The sequence below is a fragment of the Rhinopithecus roxellana genome, chromosome 14, assembly GCF_007565055.1.
Source record: "Rhinopithecus roxellana isolate Shanxi Qingling chromosome 14, ASM756505v1, whole genome shotgun sequence".
In the NCBI taxonomy this organism is placed as follows: domain Eukaryota; kingdom Metazoa; phylum Chordata; class Mammalia; order Primates; family Cercopithecidae; genus Rhinopithecus; species Rhinopithecus roxellana.
This window is the reverse complement of record NC_044562.1, coordinates 71,999,767-72,022,430: the sequence shown is the minus strand read 5'-3', so window position 1 is coordinate 72,022,430 and position 22,664 is coordinate 71,999,767.

Genomic DNA, 22,664 nt, shown 5'->3' with positions numbered 1-22,664 from the left:
GAGCCTGAGAGGTCCAGGCTGCAGTGAGGCATGATCACACCACTGGTTTCCAGCCTGGGTGACAAAGTAAGACCCTGTCTCAAAAACACAACAAAACAAAACACATCAAAACACAATGAGATACCACTTCATACCCATTATGATATTCTCACTGTAATAGAAAATTTTAAATATTATCGAGGATAATTAGAAATTGAAACATTTGTGCATTGCTGGTGGGAACATAAATTGGTTTAGCCAATATGGAAAAAACAGTTGGGTGGTTCCCCAAAAAGCTAATCATAGAATCATCATATAATCCAACAATTCCACTTCTAGGTATATACCCAAGGTAATTAAAAGCAGAGACTTAGCAGATGTTTGTGTAACCATCTTCTTGGCAGCATTATTCACCACAACAAAAAGGTGGAAAGTGCTCATCAAGTGTCCATCAGTGGATGAATGGCTAAACAAAATATGGTACATATATAAAATGGAATATTGTTTATCCATTAAAAGGAATGAAATTCAGATATATGCTACAACAGGGATGAACCTTGAAGACATTATGCTAAGTCGAATCAACCAGACTCAAAAGGATGAATATTTTAAGACTGCACTTGTATAAAATACCTAGAATCTAGAATAGGCAAATTCATAGAGGCAGAAAGTAAATAGAAGTGATATGGTTTTGCTCTGTAACCCCACCCAAATCTTATCTCGAATTGCAACCCCCATGTGTTGAGGGAGGGAGGTGATTGGATCATGGGGGCAGTTTTCCCCATGCTGTTCTGGGGATAGTGAGTGAGTTCTCATGAGATCTGATGGTTTCGTTTTCTTTTCTTTTTTTTGGGATGGAGTTTTGCCCCTGTTGCCCAGGCTGGAGTGCAATGGCGTGATCTTGGCTCACCGCAACCTCCGCCTTCCGGGTTCAAGTCATTCTCCTTCCTCAGCCTCCCGAGTAGGTGGGATTGCAGCCATGGGCCACCACTCCCGGGTAATTTTGTATTTTTAGTAGAGACGGAGTTTCTCCATTTTGGTCAGGCTGGTCTCCAAATCCCAACCTCAGGTGATCCACCCACCTTGACCTCCCAAAGTGCTGAGATTACAGGCATGAGCCACTGCACGCAGCAAGATCTGATGGTTTTACAAGTGTTTGACAGTTCCTCCTACACATGCTCTTCTCTCACTGGCTGCCATGTAAGATGTGCCTGCTTCTTCTTCCGCCATGATTGTAAGTTTCCTGAGGCCTCCCCAGCCATGCAAAACTGTGAGCCAATCAAACGTCTTTTGTTTATAAATTACCCGGTCCCAGATAGTGTCTTTATATCAGTGTGAAAATGGACTAATACAATAGGTTACCAGGGGCTTAGGGGAAGGGAAATAGGAAGTTATTGCTTATTGGTTGTAGGTTTTCTGTGATTAAAAAGGTAAATTTTATGTAACGAATATTTTACCAAACAATAAATAAAAATACAAGAAAAAGTTGGCAAGTTATGTAATTTTTTTTTTAAACAAGTCCTCATACTCTGAGACCAACATGCTGGAGAGGAAACATGTAGGTGCTCTGGTTGACAGTCCTAGCTGATCTTGACCTTCCAGCCAACTCTGCACAGGTGCCAGACATCTGAGCCCTACCCTGTCTCTCAAAATTATGAGACATAATAAAATAGTTGTTGTTTTAAGCTGCTAGGTTTCAGAATAATCTGTCATACAGCAATAAATAACCAGAATATGCTCTCTCTACTTTCTGTAAATGGATTGACCTGGTGGCTCCTGAATATCTAGAAGAGTGGTATGGTTAAGAAGGAGTGCTGGGACAAGCTTTGGAAAATTTTGAGAACTATTTGGATGGTGGGCAGCACCAGTGTGTCTTACCTAAGGCAGAGGCAACGACAAACTGGCTTAAACATTGTATCCTAGGTTTCTGGTAAACATACTTGACACACAAAAGCCAATTCAGTCATCAATTACAATGTTTACAAATGGCATTTTGTTTTTATTCAAAATGAAATTACTTTTACAAAGTCCCACAGGAAAAATGGAATGCTGTAAAAAGTAAGATTATTTCCTTCACTAAAATGACAAGGAAGAAAGTGATACTGTTTTCCTATCCCCCACCCCCAATACGATTTGGTGATATTTTAGAAGGAGAAGTATGATAGCTGCTTCCTAATCTTTTATCCTAAAATTGGAAGGGAAGCAGGCTCCAGGGTGCCTGTGAACTGGGGGCTGCCCCAGTGGAGAGTACTGTCCGTCACAAGCCAAGATGAATAGCACCATAGAAAGTGTGTTAGAAGAGGTGTTAGGATGCCTCAGTTCTTTGTTCATTTCCACCCACCACCTAACATGGGCAGAACACACAACCTCTCTGGAAGTCAGCTTCCCCATCCACAAAAAGGGAATAAAGCAGTTTTTCTACTTTGGTTACACAATGGAATCAGCAACTTAAGATATGATGCTTAAAATCTTGAAGCCCAGTTCTGCACACACAGAACAACTATGTCAGAATTTTGTAAAACAAGGGCCTCAGGATTTTTTTAAATTCCCCAATACCTTCCAATATAAAGTCAAAGTTGAGAACCACTGAAATGGAAGAATGAGGTACGGAAAAATATTTACAGTTCCCATTCAGCTCTAAAAATTGTATAATCCAATACTCTCAAAAATTACACTTATTCAGTAAATATTTATCACATACTATGTTCCAGGCACTCTGAAACTAGAAATACCAAGAGAAGGTCAGTATTCTAGATGCGGGCAGTGGGATAGACCACATAGAAATACAGGCAGTATTCAGTCTCAATTCAAGGGAAGAAATGGAGTAGTCAGTTCTCCTGGGAAGAGGGAGGAAACAAAGAGGAGGTAAACTGAGTTAAGTCTTCAAGGATGATTTGGCACTCGGCAACGGTAAGGCTCTCCATCTTAGTGCCATCTTCTTGGAAACCTCTCCACTGTGAGAGTCAAGAAGCGAATGCGCAGGCTGAAGTGCAAAAGAAGAAAGATGAGACAGAGGTCCAACTAAACTCCCAATTTGTGCACCCGTGGAGGTGCATTTTCACAGGAACAGAAACATGGGATGCCAGAGGCTGGGGATGCTGGTACAAGTTGTTGGACTGCATGCTACTCTTTAGAGATTGTCTCTCAACTGACCTAGAACTTCCATAGCCATCTGATCACCAAGAGCACCTCTGAGAGAGTTCTGAGATTCTCACCTTGCTCACATCAAAACAGTTCCTGTTTATCCTTTTTCCTGGATCTGTGACATTCTGGACTATTTCTGTGTTCAGTTGTGGCCAAGTGTAACAGGTATACAATAAACCACCTCTTCTGTTGTCTTAGGTGGAAAACAAAAACAAAACAAAAAACAATGGTAAGACAGAGGTAGTGGTACCAGTATCCTGGTGTCTAACATTTACACATGAAGTTGTTGATGTAGGCCAGGCGTGGTGGTTTATGCCTGTAATCCCAGAACTTGGGGAGGCTGAGGCAAAAGGATAACTTGAGCCCAGGAGTTGGAGGCTACAGTGAGCTATGATTGAACCACTGCACTCCAGCCTGGGCAACATAGCAAGACCCTTTCTCTAAAAAAAAACTATATTAAATAAAAAACTGATGTATTAGGTGGGAACGTCCTAATACATGTATTAAGTGGGAACCTCCATTTCTGTGACACCAGCAAACCTCTTTCCTAAAAGAGCTTAACTATGAAGAAATGGCACAAAGGCAATGTGATAATGCAACTAATAATAACTTGACTTTTTTTTTTTGTTTGAGACAGGGTCTCACTCTGTTACCCAGGCTGGAGTGCAGTGGTGCAGTCTCAGCTCACTGCAACCTCTGTCTCCCAGGTTCAGGCAATTTTCCCACCTCAGTCTCCCAGGTAGCTGGGACTATAGGTGCTCACTACCACGCCCAGCTAATTTTTGTATTTTTTGTAGAGATTGGATTTTGCCATGTTGCCCAGGCTGGTCTTGAATTCCTGGGCTCAAGTAATCTGCCCGCCTTGGCCTTCCAAAATCCTGGGATTACAGTCATGAGCCACTGTGCCCAGCCAACTTGACCATTTATAAGGATGCTACCATGGGCCTGCATTGTACTAAGCACATGATATTTGAGTTCAGTAATTTCTGATCACACAAATAAGCTGCCTTGAAATATTCAAGGAAAGTTATGTGGCAGACCTGTTGAACTTGTTCTATGTGGTCCTGGGTTAGAACTAGGATCGATGAGCCATAGAAAGGCAGATTTCAACTCAACTAAGGGAATAGCTACCAAACTGGCTATACTGTGATGGACTGAATTACCTCTGGACAAAGTAAGTTTCCCACTTCTTTTTGTTTTTGTTTTGTTTTGTTTTGTTTTTTAATTTGAGACTGAGTTTCACTCTTGTTGCCCATGCTGGAGTGCAATGGCATAATCTCGGCTCACTGCAACCTCCACCTCCTGGATTCAGGTGAGTCTCTTGCCTCAGCCTCTTGAGTAGCTGGAATTACAGGAGCCTGCTGCCACACCTGGCTAATTTTTTTGTATTTTTAGTAGAGACAGGGTTTCAGCATGTTGGCCAGGCTATTCTCAAACTCTTGACCTCAGGTGATCTGCCTGCCTCAGCCTCCCAAAGTGCTGGGATTACAGGCATGAGCCACCATGCCTGGCCAGTTTCCTTCTTAATACTTTACTATGTAAAAAACAATGTTGACCCCACACTGCTTAGAGACCAAGTACAAGAGGCAAAGGCAAAATTTAAAGAATACCAATGCTTCAAGAGTTTGTTATTATTTTCACCCGCAGATATACCTCTATTTTTCCACAAGAATAGCAAGCAAAAGAGAAGATAGGGAGGCACTCAGAGGATGGGGATTCTCCAAAGGTGAAGTGCAAGCTTAAGCAGTTTAAATGTGTTGATTTCGATTGGGGCATGAGCAGCAAGTAAGTAAGGTGTTGCTCAGAAAACTCTAAGACTAACATGGCACTTGAGGCTGCTCTGATGGGGTATGGCTTATGCAAGGCTCACAGTCCCCTCTTCTGGCTATAGAGCTAGACTGGTATTCAGACTGCTGGTTCCAGCTGGCAGGTTCTTGCCAGGGTGGGGTCTTGTCTCCAGCCATCCACCTGTGGAGTCTACCAATCCATTTGCTTTTTACTCTTAGCCCCTTGCTTTGACAGATGGCTTTAACTTCAAGTTACAAATAATTTTCCCTCTGGTTACTGTCTCAGTCTCCAACTTACAGCTTAACATCTTAGGTAATAGCTTGCAGTTTATCATCTTAAGCAACTTCACATGGTGTGTTTGTGTGTGCATTTGTATGGAAACACGTATGTATGTGTTCTAATACAAATAACTTCCTGCTTCATCATTTTCACACATGACATCCTGAACCCGAGAAAAGCAGAAAAGAGAAAGCCTCTAGTAAACTGAAGCCTCTCGTTATTCTATCAGTATTGCAGCATACTTGGAGAATTCCATAACCCTACAGCTTGTAGAAATGTTGAAGGACCTCCAAGTGTTTGGTGGGTTGTTGCATTAGATTACTCGTAATTGTTATCCTAAATCTAAGAATCTGTGACTCTCTGACATTTAACCTGAATTGAAATCAGCCTTGAAATGGGACGCTTTCCCATCTCTGTCTTTCAGCTGCAAATTATAAATTATCCTGGTTAGCCTACTGAGATCAGTGAGGAGGAGAGAATGGGAGGATCAGAACACAAATGAAGTCATTGATTATTTGGTTGCAGCCAAGATGCAAAAAGGAATAAGATGTGCTTCTCTGCTCAGAAAATTCGTAGTCCATTGGGAGAATGGGGCCATCCTGGATCATTTCAGAACAATGTAGAAAACAATGTGATTAAACAATGTGTGTACATAGTTTCATAGAACCACAGACAAGGGTACCCCACCTATCTGGGGTGCGTACAGAATACAGAATTTGAAAATCATCCAGAGTAAGTGATTACTAAGATGACTCTTAAAAACAGGACTGACGCAGGCATAAAATTCTACTTTGGAACACAGATGTCAAGGCCAGTTGGGTGAGAGATGGGGTTGGGGCAGTCATCAAGAGCCAAACCACACAAGGATGCCTTCTTAAGGCATCCAGCCTTTACCTTGTTGGCAGGAGGAAGCATTGCTGAGGAGAATGACATGGTCAGGTATGCCTTTCAGATAACTCTCTGACATGGCCTTGTAGAAAATTGATTTGAGGAGACAAGACAGATGACAGGAGGGAATGAGCCATAGAAAGGCAGATTTCTTTGAAAGAAAGAAGTCTTCTTCCAAAGAAGACTTCCATAGGGTATTGTTATAGTAATCCAGACAGGAGATGTTAAGGTCTGAACCTGGGTATTAGTAGCTAGGGAGGAAATAAAATTGAGAAATATTACATTATGTAATTAGAGGGCACACCAAATGGTTGAGTGGGAAGTGTCAAAGAAAAGTGGATCAGAGTTGTCTTAGTTCAACTGCTATAACAAATTTCCAAAGACTGGATGGCTTAAACAATAATTTATATCTCATAATTCTGGAGGCCAGGAAGTCCAAGGTTAAGGCTCCAGCAGATGTGGTCTCCTGTGAGGGCCTGCTTCCTGGTTTGCAGATTGTTTTGTGGCCATCTTCTCATTGTACCTTCACATAGTGGAGGGCAGACAGAGATATCTCCTGCCTCCTCTTTTTAAAGGGTACTAATCCCATTATGAGGTCCCCACTGTCATGACCATGTCTAACCCTAATTGCCTATCAAAGGCCCTACCTTCAAACACCATTATATTGGGGGTTAGGATTTCAACATATCAGTTTGGAGAAGACACAAATATTTAGTGAATAACAAGTGACAATTTTCACGTATGTACATAGGGTGTCACTTCCTCAGTAAGACCTTTCCTGACCACCCCACTAAAACTACAAATCATCCTTGACAGAATCCCCTACCCCTTCCCTTCCATCTTTCTCTAGCACTTATATAATTTCATTATTAGCTATTTGTCTCCACTACAATATGTGAGATTCTTTATGGCAGGGATTTTGTCTCTTTTGTTCACTGCTGCATCACAATACCTGCAGCAGTGCCTGGCACCTACTATGTGCTCAATAAGTATCTGCTGAGTGAATGAATGCATGATGGTGGCGCCGAGAAAAACTTAGAAAAAAAAATGCGGGAAGAAGAGCAGGTTTAGAGAAAATGATGCTGGGTTCAGTTTTGTACTTTCTTTAGCACTCCAGGGAAAAATAAAGCTGTGCAGAGACTAAGAATGTTAGATATGACAGAGGCCCTAGAGACCATTTGTTTTAGTCTGTTTGTGTTGCTATAAAGGAATACCTGAGGCTGAGTAATTTATAAAGAGAAGAGATTTCTTCGGCTCACAGTTCTGCAGGCTGTACAGGAAGCATGGCTCCAGCATCTGCTTCTGGTGAGGGTCTCAGGCTACTTTCACTCATGGCAGAAGGCAAAGGGAAGGCGGTGTGCGCAGAGCTCACATGGCAAGAGGAAGCAAGAGAGAAAGAGGGAGGGAGGTGTCAGGCTCTTTTTAACAACCAGCTCACATGGAAACGAATAGAGCAAGAACTGACTCATTCCCACCAGGACAGCACCAAGTAATTCATGAGAGATCCCCCGCTGACCCAAACACCTCCCTTTAGGTCTTACCTCCAACATCGGGGAACACATTTCAATATGAGATTTGGATGGGGTCAAATATCCAAACCACTGCACCATTCTATACAGTTCCTCCATTTGGGAAAAAAAGAAATTGAGGTCCAGAAAACTGAAGTGTCATGCCCATGGCAAGGCAAACACAACTGAGCCTAGCATCCCAGCTTCCTGTTCCCAGCTTCAGTTTAGTGTTTATGCCTAGTGCTTAGTAAAGACATGGCGAAACCCTGTCTCTACTAAAAATACAAAAAATAAGTAAATAAAAATAAAACTAAAATATGCAAAGGATTTGTACAGACATTTCTCCAAAGAAGACCTATAAATAACCAAAAAGTATATGAAAATATGTTCAACATCATTAATTATCAAAAAATGCAAATCAAGATTACAGTGAGGCCTGCTGTGGTGGCTCACACCTGTAATCCCAACACTTCAGGAAGCTGAGGGAGCTGAGGATCACTTGAGGTCAGGAATTCAAGACCAGCCTGGCCAACGTGGTGAAGCCCCATCTCTACTAAAAATACAAAAAATTAGCTGGGTGTGGTGGCGCATGCCTGTAATCTCAGCTACTTGGGAGGCTGAGGCAGGAGAATCACTTGAACCCAGGAGGCAGAGGCTGCAATGAACCAAGATCCTGCCATTGCACTCCAGCAGTTCAGCGTAAAGGAGATTACAACAAGATAACTCCTTGCACCTGTTAGGTGGCTATTATTTTAAAAAATAATAATAATAAAATAAGTGTTGGTGAGGTTGTAGAGAAACTGAAACCCTTGCACATTACTGGTGGGAATGTAAAAGAGTTCAGCAGCTACGAAAAGCAGTATGGAGATTTTTCAAAAAATTAAAATTAGAACTACTATGTGATGCAGCAATCCCACTTCTGGGCATATATTCAAGAGAATGGACATCAGGATCTCAAAAATATATCTATACTTCCATGTTCATTTTACGGGAAGTTGTATGGGAGTTCACAACAGCCAAGATATCTATTAACAGATGAATCAATGAAGAAAATGTGATATATACATACAATGGAATATTATTCAGCCTTAAAAAAGATCCTGCTTCTTGCAACAACATGGAAGAAACTGGAGGACATTATACTAAGTCAAATAAGCCAGTCACAGGACAAACGCAGCAAGATTCCACTTATATGAGATAGCTATAATTGTCAAATTCATAGAAGCAGAAAATACAATAGTGGTTACCAGGGGCTGGAGGGTGGAGGAAATGGGAAGTTGTTATTCAATGGGCATGATAAAATTTCAGTTTTGCTAGAGGAATACATTCTAGAAATCTGCTGAGCAACATAGTGCCAATAGTTAACAATACAGTACGTGTACTTTAAAATTTGTTTAGAGGGCAAATTTTCTATTAAGTGTTCTTATCACAAAACAAACAAAGGGACACAAGGAAACTTTGGGAAGTTTTAGATATATCTATTAGCTGGATTGTGGTGATAGTATCACAAGTATTTGCATATGATGAAACTCATCAAATGGTACACATTAAATATGTGTGGTGGCTCACACCTGTAATCTCAGCACTTTGGGAGGCTGAGGCAGGTGGATCACTTGACGTCAGGAGTTCAAGACCAGCCTGGCCAACATGGTGAAACCCCGTCTCTACTAAAAATATGAAAATTAGCCAGGCGTTGTGGTGGGTGCATGTAACCCCAGTTACTCAGGAGGCTGAGGCAGGAGAATCGCTTGAAACCAGAAGGCGGAGGTGGCAGTGAGCGGAGATTGCACTACTACACTCCAGCCTGGGCAAAAGAGCGAAACTCCGTCTAAAAAAAAAAGTCAGCTCTTTGAATATCAATTATATTTCAATAAAACCGTTTTTTAAAGGCAGAATAAGTAAGTTCTTTTTTTTTGAGACGGAGTCTTGCTCTGTCACCAGGCTGAAGTGCAGTGGCGCGATCTCCGCTCACTGCAACTTCCACCTCCTGGGTTCCAGCGATTTTCCTGCCTCAGCCTCCCAAGTAGCTGGGATTACAGTCATGCACCACCACGCTTGGCTAATTTTTGTATTTTTAGTAGAGATGAGGTTTCAGCATGTTGGCCAGGCTGGTCTCAAACTCCTGACCTCAAGTGATCCGCCCACCTCGGCCTCCCAGAGCGCTGGGATTACAGGCGTGACCCCACCGCACTGGCCCTGAATAAGTAAGTTCTTAATTCTTTTCTTTTAGTTACTAATTTTAAAAATAGTGAGTTTTCTAATATTCTCCAATGTGGGCTTTTATTGTATAAAATAAATAGGATAAACTCATATATTTAAACATATTGGAATATGTTTCAGTTCATTGCAGTTATCATTTAAGGGTAATTTTTTCTACTAATCAAAATGTCATTAATCCACTGACAAAGAGCTTTGAAAAGTATTACTGTGTTTTGAATGGTTTTTATTTTCAGTGTCATCTATGGCTAATTCAAGTGATTATACAGTGTAAGGCAGTGCTGAGAAAGGACAAGATCTTTACAAGAGCATCACTATCTTCAGCGGCATCAGAGAGCACCTCCTCTGTCCTGGCCTCCTGTGAAAGCTTACTGGGGACAAGAGTTTCTGGGGCCCTGGACTTAGCTGGTGCCATTCTGTAATGCAACAGTGGCACACATAAAGCTACCAGAACTTAAGCAGCATAGCTGAGTGGTTATTTGCTAGAGTCCTGAACCTGATTACTTGGGTTCAAATCCTGGATCCACCAGTCAAACTCAGTGAAGTTACCTTACATCTTTCTGTCTCATTTTTTCCCACCTGTAAAACTTTACCTCTTTCTGCCTTATTTTTCCCTACCTGTAAAACAGTACCTCAAAGGGATGTTATGATGATAAATGAGCTAATAGAGGCAAAGCACCATTTGCCTGGCATATGGTGAGCACTCAATGAATGTAAGCAGTTATTACTGCTGTCATCATCCAAGCTGATCCTGGATTTCCTTTACGACTCCCAGCCCTACCCATGAATAGAGGTTTGAGACCTCAGATGCATGCAGGAGCCCCCAACCTCCAGTCTCTACTAAGAAGAAAAACACCTTATGTACACGAGTAAGAGTCAGTTGAACTATGACATGTACTAACCTCCTTCATCAGATACTACAGGGAAAAAAAGAATAGTGGCTCTCACTATACATTTCTCACTAGTTTTATTATTAATTCATTTTTTCTAACAAGCTATTTTGTGCCAAGTGAGAATACCTACTTTGGTAAAGACTTCAGTTTGGAGAGCATTTTCACTCACATTATTGCATTTGAGCCACTTAAAAGTCCTGGTTGCAGACATATTTTGTTATCCCCATTTGACAAACAAGAGAGTGACTTGCCCAGGGTCAGAGTCAATTAATGAGAGCAGGGACAAATACCCAGGTCTTCTGATGCTTTAAACAGCAACTTTCTGCTTTCACAATTGTGACCTCCTTTTCTCATCCATTAATTTATTCATTCAACAACTATTTTTTGAGTACCTGTGCTTTGTCAGGCACTGTTCTAGGACTAGCAAGATGATACAGCAGTGGATTCAACAGTGGGGGAAATAAAACCAGACAGACAAAAATTCCTGCCTTCGCCAGCCAATGTGGCACACGTCTGCAGTCCCAGCTACTCAGGAACCTGAGACTGGAGGATCACTTGAGCCTAGGAGTTCAAGTCCAGTGTGAGCAACATAGTAAGATCCCCATCTCTAAAATAAAATAAATTTTGCCTTCATGGTGTTTACATTCTAATGGGAGAAGATTGAAAATGAACAAGCAAATAAGAACACATAGCATGTCAGATATCAATCATTGCTATGAAAAAAAAAATAAAGCAAGGAAGAGTAATAGGGAGTATACTATGGTAATAGGAAAATGTTACGACTTCAATTGACTGGTCAGGGAAGGCCTTCCTGAGAAAGTGACATTTGAGTCAGGTGATGGAGGTGATGGAGGGACTTGCAAATATTTGCTAGAGGAGCTACCAGACAAAGAGAAGTGGCAAGGGCAAATGCCCTAAGGGATAGACAGGCCTGGTATGTTTAAGGAACAGCATGAAGGGAACTACAGATTCAATGGAGACAGCAAGAAAGAGAATAGTATCAAGACCATTTTACTTAGGTCTGTGTAAGTAATTGTAAGGCCACTAACTTTTATTCTGAGTTAGATGGAATGCCAGTGAAGAATAACTATAAAATTCTTATCAGGAAGTAAAATAAATACTAATACATGATAACCATAAGATATCCCAGCAATTCCAATCCTAAGTACTATGCCAACCAAGAAAGCACATAGATATGCACAAAAAGACATATACAAAGATGTTTATAGTAGCATTTATGCAAAATAGCCCAAAACTGGATACAAATCAAACACCAGACAACAGAAGAACAGATCAATTGTGTAATTTCCATACACTGGAATCTATTCAGCAATAAGAATGAACTACTGAAACTTGCAAATACATGAAATAATATCAAAAACATAATGTTGAGGGAAAGAAGCCAGTCACTAAAGAGTACGTATTACTATGATTCAATTTATACAAAGTTTAAAAATTTATCATGTTAGAAGTCAGTATGTCATTACCTTTGGGAGGTAATAACTGGCAGTGTGCACAAAGGAAGATTCTAGGATGGTGGTAGTGTTCTATATATTGATCTGCATGGTGGTTACAAGGGTGTAAGTATTTTGTGAGAATCCATCAAGCTGTCTACTTAAGATTTGTATACTTTCACTTATTATGTCACATTTCAATGACGTTTATTAAAGAAATAATAATAATATAGGAACATGAAAGATCTACCCATGCACAACTAATTATTGAGCACTTATGGTCACAAGGCACTGTTAGTCATTATATAGTTAATTACTTAATTACTTTTTATTATCATACCAAATTTGGCAGACCTTTGGGAAAGGGATCTTAGTTTTGATAAGGTGGCAGTAAGTTCGTCATTCTGATAACAGAGACTTAATGCTAAGCCAGTCCCATCTGTGGTTTAACAAACAGGGAATGACAATGGAGGCTTTTCAAGATAAACACCCCTTCTTAGGTGCTAGAATTTTGCAAAACCTACTCAAGCTCTTGACAAATACTTTCCTTTAGCCTACCTGAATGAGATGTCTTTATCAGAAAATGTAATTGATAAAAACAGGTGATAAATGATTACAGGGAAATGTATGATCTTAATACAAAATATTTTAAATTCTAGTTAATCGAGAGTATGCTAGGTTATTACAAAAAGATATCACATTTCCTCAATTGACTTAAATCTTTTTGCCTATTAATAGGCTAGCTATATCCATCTGGCAATTAAGGTTCATCTTCTAGGAAACAACCTAACATGGTGGGTATCTTTTAAACTAAGAGACATGCAGAGCAGTTCATTAAAACAATACCCTCAATTAAAGTCAGACGGCATTAAGGCCAAATTACTTTAAATATAGCATGTTTTAGTGTTATTTCTACATCTTTTTATGTGAATATTTGTTGAGGCCTATAAGGTGTGTATTACAGTGTCAAGAGGATTTGCTACCTAAACCAAGAATAAGGTCACAATAGAACCAAAACTCAGATGGATGGCAAGGGATGGGGGGAAGAGAAATGACTCTGGAAAATACTCAGAGAAATAAGAAACCTAGAGCTTACTGCAAATCATAAACCACAGCTTTCTAATTCTGAGATGATAGTGGTGAACATCTGTTTACCAGTTAAATACACTGCCATTTACATGAGGGAGTACATTTAATGGACAAAGCATTAAGATCACTGAAGAGTGACATGTTTTGTTTGCAGTAATGTGTGACTGCACAGCATTCCTAGCCAGCTCTCATGTCCAGCACAACTGAGTAGCCCTGTGAACTCCTTCCCATTACATCAAATACTCACTGTTGAAATCCCATGCCTGGCAAATAACGCCAAGCTGCTCTGGATAGTCCATGTTGTGAGTTCCAGGACTGCAGAGCATGCAAAAGGTTCTCGTTGTAGATATTTAATGCTGAGGAGCCACAGAATCTAAAACCATGAAAACTAATAGTCTAATGACTTTGAATTTTTATGGTCATTTCAATAATTATTTAAAAGATAGAACTAGAGAGAACTTTCCTAAACACCTTGACTAATAAAGTATCAGTGTTTAAACAACAATTACATTATGAAATGGAAATTAGCTGTTATAATCAAGCCATATGGCTAATATAATTGATTGGTTCATGTTGTTAAGAAGATAGAAAGTACAATCCAAAGAATAACTGAATATATTTCACAAAATTAACTTGAGGTGATAAGTTCTATTTTGTTGGACAGGTTGAAGTTTCTTACATTAAAAAGAGAGAAAAAAATCTTTTGATTCCATGATTCTGAATGGAAACTCTGATTAAAAATTGTTTTGCTTTAAACTTAAAAACCTCTAACAAAATGGATAACAAAATGGAAATTAGCACATGTATATGCAAATAGATGTACGTATATGTGGGCCAAAGAGACATTACACTGAGAAGCTATACCACTGTTGACTAATATAATTGATAGCATAAGAAAAAATGATCTGGGTTCTCTCCCCATTTTAAAAACACACTTCAGCATATTTGGAGTAACTGCAATTACATCATGTTTTGACCATGTTTTATTCACAGTCCTCCTCCTAATACATGACAGTTTTCTGGGTTGATACTGAAAAAACTAAAATCTGTTTACAGGAAAGCATTCACAGGCTTGATGGAGACATGTTTTGAGTTTTAAAGAGGGAAACTGGGCAGGTTGTCCCTTCTCATAACCAAGCATCCTGAACTCCCTGAAACTCATTTTAGGCTGCATATCTAAGCTGAACTTTTTCTTCTGTATATCTCAAAAAAGCCCTAATCAATCTGCAATAGAAATGTCCATCCTTTGGAGTTTCTCCTCTTTGCTTAGGTTTTATTTTAGCGTGGTTGTTACTGTTTTTGGTGAATTATTAGCTCTGTCCTCCTGTGTTGCCAGTGCCAAATGCTTCAACATACGTTATTTCCTTTAACTTTCATACAGATTCTTTCAAGAAGGCATTATTATCATCATCCTCATTTTATAGATGAAGAAATTAAGAATCAGAAAGTTAGAGGATTTGCCCATGTAGAGTTTCAGAGCCAGAAGACAGGTCATGTGTCTCTTACTTCTAAGCCCTCATTATTTTCACTGGGCCATATGCAAAGAGAAATTTGTTCATTACTCTTTTTCTGCCCTTTGAAATAGGTTTCTGGAAGGTGGAGGTGGCTAATGATACCTTAATTAAAAAACAAACAAAACAAAAAAAGATAAAGCATTTCACAGCAAACAGGGGCCTTGGATTATGGAAGTAAAAATGAATTCTCAAATTGTTTCAGCTTCCTGGCTATTTTAAGTCCCCTGGCCTGTGACCACCCACTTCTCTGTAGCACTTAGTAACCAGATCCTAGTCCACTGCCCATCTCATACTGCCTGTGTGTGAGTATAGGAAAGAGAGGAGTCTTGGTTTCTCCTGATGTGTGCATAAAGGTAAATGACATTTATGGAGTACCTCCTAAGAGCAAGGCACTGCTTTCTCTGCGACATGAGAAAATTCATTAACTCCTTACAATCCATATATAGGTAGGACTCTTATTTATCCCCATTATCCAGAGAAGTACAGCGAGATACAAAAAGGTAAAGTAACTTGCTCGACTCTCACTGCAAATAAATAACTCAGGTGGAGGTCTCACAGCAAATACATAACTCACACTTGGGCCGAGGTACCCGTGGGGCCACCCTCACCTGGCAGGCTCCATCCCCATTCCCAGGCCCACGCTGCTTCACTAGAGCGCTCCTTAGTGTTGGCTTGGTCTTGATACAAAGATCTCAAGGCAACCACTAAAGCCACTAATGGTGGGGCGAGAGGCTGAGCGGGGGAAGAGAGGTTGGGGTGCACCTTCCCAGGGCAGGCTCTCAGAGCTTCCATAGTTCAAGTCCTCTTTTACTAATGAATTTCAGAAAAGCAGTTAGAAAACCTGGGCGTTGCCACCATCCCCACTCCTGCCAAGCCTCTGCCACGCGGTCGGGGACCCGGGTGGGCGCATCTGCCCTCCCCAAACAATGGTGGTATCTGGGGCTGTGTGGAGCCCACGCCCGCCCAGGAGAAACCAGTCTCCCGTAAACACCGGCGGCGAGTGGTAGAAAAGTCCCTCCAGGGTCCCAGCCCCTTGAAAAGGTTTGTCCCTCCCCTTCCTCACTCTCCCCAGAGCAACTTCTGGGAAGCCGACACTTTAAAGGCGCACTCCTTTTCAGAAAATCTCCAGGTGCTTCCTGGAGGCCCCGGGGTAAGCTTTTCTAGCCACCTGCCCCTGTTCTCGGAAACGAGGCCTGCTGGGCAGACGGGCGGCGCGTCCACCGCGAAGGCAACACTGCAGGCGCTGCTGGCCTCGTTCGCGGTGGGGCCCGCCCCGACCCAGCGCTCCACTCTGGCCACGCCTAGGTGGCTGCCGAGGCCCTGTCCCTCCTCCACTTCTCAGACCCTCGACGAGCAACTGACGCGACCCCGAGGCTGCGGAAGACGGGAAGTCCGGGGCCAGGTGCCACGTCTGTGGGTTCAGGGTTGCTCCCAACATGCCTTCAACTGGCAAACCCCACCTTGACATCCCTTTTTTTCAGCTAGGAGCTCTTCTGCCACTTTCTGCAGCTTTTTTCTTGAAAGAAAAAGAAAATCAGAATCGAAGGTGGCTGTGGGCCTCAGAGTGACCACGGGACCAAAAGCCAACATTTATTTTCCTCTACTTTCTCTTCGAAAAATTATCTGGACGGCCGGGCGCGGTGGCTCAAGCCTGTAATCCCAGCACTTTGGGAGGCCAAGACGGGCGGATCACAAGGTCAGGAGATCGAGACCATCCTGGCTAACACGGTGAAACCCCGTCTCTACTAAAAAATACAAAAAACTAGCCGGGCGAGGTGGCGGGCGCCTGTAGTCCCAGCTACTCGGGAGGCTGAGGCAGGAGAATGGCGTAAACCTGGGAGGTGGAGATTGCAGTGAGCTGAGATCCGCCCACTGCACTCCAGCCTGGGCGACAGAGCCAGACTCCGTCTCAAAAAAAAAAAAAAAAAAAAGAAAGAAAAGAAAAATTATCTGGCCCTACAGTGCCACTAACGCCCAGGACAGGGTTGCGCAAGGGCCCGAAGTCCTCGGTGATTTTCGCCGGTGACTGAGTGTGGAAGCCTGTATGTGGAAGGGCCAGCCACGGCGACCCTTCTTGGCGTTGGGCGCACCTGGCGCTTGAATTGGGCCCACGGTTTTGTCCCCTTTCCGGGCCTGCGAGGGAGTGTCAGGCTAGACTTGGCTGACTGGGGATTGTGGCGGTGACCAGATCAGGCTCTCCTATCCGCGTTACTGTGCCTGCGCGGTCGCCTCTCCTGCGCTCCTGCGGTACTGCGCTCGTCTCGCGGCCGGGTGGAGCTCCAGCGGGGTTACCCGCCCTCACTGGTGCGAGAATGGAGGGTCGTCTGGGGAATCTCCACACGGCTCCTAGCCATTTTTAGGGGCCTCTGTTCCTTCCCCACCCGCCAGCTGCCCCTGTCCTCTAGTCCGCAGAAACCACGCGGACCCCTGCGCTCTGGAGAAAGCTTAGGGAGCGGAGAATAGAGATCAGGGATGCGACCAGTTACACCGAAGAGGCGGCTAGAACTCTGAAGTGACAACCGCCACTTTTCAGTTCTCAATGCACAGAATTCACCTGTGTTCAGTCTCCATGCTGAGCACCCAAGACCCTGGCAAGTAAGACTTGGGTAAAGCCAGCAAGGAGCAAGTCTGTCGGAGGCTTTCAAGAGCCTCCTAAGGAGGACAGATACAGACGGTCTTTTTTTCCATAAGGGGAAACTGAGATTTCAACAGAAGCATCTAGACGTTTCAGCCTGTACTCTGGGCATGGCAGTGGCTCCAGGCCCCGAGATCAGCCACTCCACCTCATCTGCACCCTCCCCGTTCCCTACAAATCCGAATGAACTGCTCGCTCCCAAGGTCAGGATCTTATGGGTCCACTTTTTCAGATCTCCCAGGATGCTTCCTGGTGGAGTGGGCAGCGAGGTTTCCAGCCGGGCTCGCCCCGCCTCCAGCACCTCGGGCCACAGTGCTTTAACGACGTCGTCGTTCTGCTTGATGCGAGGACCGCTTGGTGAACTGTTGACCACGCCGTTTGCAGCCTGAAGTCCCTGTAGCAGGTCGGGTTCACACATCTGCTACTTGCCTTGCGCCGTTGCCAAGCGTAGCCCCAGTCCTTCCCGTGAATTTCAAAAGTGGCATTGGAGGCTCAGACAGGAAACAGGCGTGAGGAGCTTACACACTTGAGCTTGCCCAAGCCCTACCTCCCACCCAGCGGACTTCCTCCCGCTTGTCATGGGCCAGGGATCAAAGGAACATCGCTACAATGGCCACCATTTATTGAATGTGCCAAGCAAACTTTAAAAGGTTTTATTGTTTCATGTGAGCCTTGCAACACCCCAACGAGACAGCTTCTATTATGCCCATTTTACAGATGAGAAAACATGCAGAGAGATTAATAGATCGATCACTTGAGCCCCAGTCAGAAGAGCCCAACATCCTGCTGCTTTCATTTTGGAGGGTGAGAAGTGAAGTGTGTGGAAGAGAGGCAAAATGCAGCCTACAGGGCTCAACTGGGCTCCTGACCCTTCTCATTCCCGAAGTCACCCACCAAACAAACTCTGCTTGAGGGTTTCCAGGACCCCTGCTGGGGGCCTGGGAGGAAGGTGGTGGAAGACAGGACTAACTGAGGACCTTGAGCCAAGGGAGAGACTCATCTCGTCTGAATTCCAAATGTTTTAGCTATGTGACCTTGGGCAACTTGCTTAACCACTCTCACTTCTGTTTTCTCAGTTATAAAATTAGAAACACAACACACAAGGCAGACAGGAAACTCTTAAGAGCTTTCTGAGGATTAAATTAAGGAAATTTATTTTTCTTATCATTCCCTATTGGTTTCTCCATGCCTAGCACAGTGCCCTGGGCACAGTGAATGCAGGATAAGGTATTTTCCTTCCTTTCAGTTTCTCCCAAAGCAGCACCTGCTGCATGGCACCTCCCACCCTGCCCTAAACCACCTGACTCTGTGCAGGCACAGGTCAGAGCAGAGTATTTGCCCCTTCTGCCTCTTCTCCCTCGACCTCAGGCCCGGACCAAGTGATGCTCTTGGGAACAGGCATTTGGTGGACTGGTCTCAGCCTCTGGGACTCAGAGAGCAGTGGGCAAGGGTAGATGGGCGTAGAAGAGGAAGGGAGCAAGACCAGGTCCTCAGACCCACCACTCCTTCCTAGTGTTGGGAACAACTAATACACACAAGTTACTCTACTGTCAGGCCCTAGTGTGAGCTTTAAACACACTGTATTAACTCAATCTTCCTGATAAGGAAGACTTACTATTCTTATTTTAGGGATGAAGAAACTGAGGCAGAAAGCAACCTGATTGTGGTCACACCACAAATGAGTGACTGAGCAGAGATTTAAACCACAAAGCTTTACAACCTCTGGCATTTAGAGAGTATGAGTGGCAGAGGCACCCTTAGCAAGAAGAGAAGGCCAGTTAGAACCTTAATCTGCAAGATTTCCCCCAGGCTCCTAAGGTCTGGAGGCCTGTGGGTAACCAAACCCTGCTTGTCCAGCTCTGCCTCAGCAGCTCCATCCTGGCCTTATCCTTGAGCCTGGACACCTTGAAGTAGTCACCTCACACACCGCTGAAGTCTTGGACCATGTTGTCCCTGAGTGTAAGCCTGTCACCAACCCTATTCCACCTCTGCCTCGGTTCCCTGTCCCCTGCCCAACCTCTATGCTGCCTCCATCATCAATCTGTCACTAGCACTATTCCGTGACCGTCCTCGTGGCCTCTCTGGGTCTGAGTCCCTTCACTCTGTGCACACGGTTTTGGATTTTTTTGTTTGTTTGTTTGGTTGGTTGGTTGGTTTTTGTTTTGTTTTTTCTCTGCTTGGATATCCAGTTGAATTCCCAGGAAACCTCTCCCCCACCCCCACCTCCACCTCATTTTTCTCCTCTGGAGACCCAGCAGGGCATGGAGATTAGAGCGATCTCCAGGCCATTGCTCTCACATTTATTTTTGGATTTGTTTCTTGGTGGATCCAGAGGCTATGAAGAGTTCTGGGTTCTGGATGATTGATGTGAGCAGAGCCTGGCCCAGGGGAGAAACCAGTACCCTACAACCCCAGTTTCTTGGACACCCTGTTTCCCAGCACTGCATTCCCACAGGAAACCCCAAGCAACCAGACCCTGAGTGTGGGCCATTGCTTCACACAATGGGCCACCCCTCCATTCCTTCCCCTTAACTAAGGGTGGCAGTTGAGGCAGATGTTTTCTGGCAGGGGCTTTCTTCCGCACACCACCCCACTCCACCCCACTCCCAGGAATCGAACCTCTACAGCCTTGATGACCAAACCCAAGCCCACCCTCCCAGCAGCAGCCCTGGGCTCTTCAGGAACCTTTGGCTTCTCCTCCATCCAGGTAATTTATTTGTCCAGTCAACAAGCATTTATTGAGTCTCTACTCTGCTCCAGGCACCAGAAGTTCCCAGCTAAAACCCACCCCTTGCCCTTGCAGGTGATAGGTGAATGCGGGAGTCTCTGAAGGGAAGCGAAGATATTCAAGAAGACTGAGCGGGAAGAAATCCAGGAAGACTGCTGAGGAGCTGACCCCATAGGTGAACAGGCCTTGGGGCCTAAGAAGCTGATGAGGAGATTCATGAATGGCCCTTTGGACCCTCGATTCCACGTGGCCTCTCAGGACAACCTAGTAGTGAGAGGCAGTGGTGGGGTTCGAAACCTGCCTGAGCTATTCCTAAGAGCGGTGTGAAGTCACTTCACGTAACCCTTGTAGTCTCCTGCAATTTGGCTAGCAAAGCTGTGTGGGTGAACGCATTCAGAGGTTGTCCACTCTGGAGAGGGACAGATGTTGCCAGCCCCTCACCACTCCTAAGCCCAGGCATCTGAGTGGGGAGAATCAGCTTTTCCAAAGCACCAACCTGCCCTCACCCCACTAGATGGCTTGGATAGTCAGAGTAGGCGAGAAGCCTTGGCGGAAATGTGCGAGGGTGGGGAGCGATCATGCAGGCGAAGACCGGGCGCAAACAGTCGCTGCGGAGATTGCAGCCTTTAACCCTTTTTTTTCTTATTCGCGTCTTCTGGCTTCTCTTTTCCGTCGAGCCCTTTTGGAAACCGCAGGAAACACGCATCCTCAGGTTAGCACGGGAGGCGGCGAGCGGCTCCCAGCGCCACCGGCTGCTGGATCCCCACCCCCCGCCCGCGTCTGGGCGGAGGCGGCAGGGAACTCGGTCGCGCATACCCCTGCGACAGCTCTGAAGGCTAGAGTCCCTGCGGAGCGGGGACACCAGCCGTCTTCTCCCGCCCACGGCGTTACACCCGTCTCGGCTGTTCCGAGGAGACCCTTAGCTGCCATAGCAGAAAGACTGGGCCAACCCTAAGGACCCTCTCGCCTGGCCGTCCCTCCCCGGGTGCGAAATTAGGGAGGAGGGTGTCGGGGTGTTCATCTCCAGGCTGCCGAGCTCCCAGGCGTGAAAGCTAGGGCCGAAGCCGAGACAGCCGAAGTGCACAAGTTCGAAGCGGCCACCCGGTCAGCACTCCACAGAGCTGACCCGCCCAAAGAGGGGAAAGACCTGCCTAGGAGAGACCCTAAAATGAGGTCGGGGTTGGGGGATAAGCCACCACACCCCCAACCGCCTCTTCCGCCCGGACTGCAGTCACCCGAACAGCCTTCTTCTTGCCCAAGAAGAGCAGAACTGCTCGGGAACCCGGACCAGGGTCCTTCCTACCTACACAAATGCAGGTCTACCCCAATGGGTGCCCCATTACGGAACTGCAGTGTCACCCACACACCCCTCTCTGAAGGGAAGCCTTCTGGGGCAGCTTAGCGAAGTAGCTGCGAGCATGAAACTCATGATTTGGGCAGTGAAATATTGAACTCTGGGAAAAGTGCTCGTCCCACAGCCCAGTTTACTCCTCTGTAAAATGGGGATAATGATAGAAACTACTTCGTATGAGTATGGTGAAAATTAATGTATGCTCTTGGCAGTACGTGGCATATGGAAAGTTCAAAGTTTTATTTAACTGCCCTATTTTCACCAAGATTTTAAAAAACGGGGCAGAGGAATAGAAGGAGGTCCCAGAAAAACTCATTTTAATCCCTCCTGCCCTTCCGCAAAACCTTCTGCCATGGCCTCTGACTTTTTTTATTTTTACCTTTCTCCAGAAAACTTAAGTCAGGCCTCATGAAGAGGGAGGGCAAAACAGCCCTGCTTGGGGGTCGGGGTCGGGGTGGGGTGAGGGTTGCAGATGAGATATCTGAGACCAAGCCCTGCCCTCCTGTAGCTTCCACTCCAGAGTTGAACCTGAGCTAGCTCTTCTCCCACAAAAATCTGCCAAACCGAGCAGGATATCCTCAGAGATTCGCCAACCGTCTTGGCATGAAGGTGGAAACAACGGGTCACTGCCGTCCTGAATCAGCTCCTGCCAAAGGGCTCATTAAATCACCCTCCAGAGCCCCCATCCCGGTACAAAGTAAGTCATCTGTTGGTCTGGCCTGGAGGAACCATGAATCGCAGGAGGCTGCCTGTGTGCCTACCCCGCCCCCCACCTGAGTCCCCTAGTGGGCGAACACTGGGTCAGGCATGGTATCTCCCTGGCGAGCACACCCTGCACCCAAGGCTGGCTTTGAGGTGACAGTTAATCACTAGCCGGGAAAGCCAAAGCCCCGGAGCTGATGTCTGAGCTGACAGGGTTCCCTCCTCATCCTCGGGGCGGTCAGATGATTCCTAACAACCTCTCCCAAGGAGGTGGGTCCCTGTTTATCAACCAGCACACCCCGTCAGCCCTTTTCTTTGGTAAACACTCTTTAAACAAACAGCCCATCCACTCTGTTACCGCCAAAGCTGCTCAGAGCTTTAATAAAAGCCCAGGGAAGATCAGAACCCGCGTCCAAGGCTGCGCTTAATCCAATGAAGGCAATTTCCGAGGATAATTGCGAACATGTTTTAATGCATATGCATGAAAAAGGATTT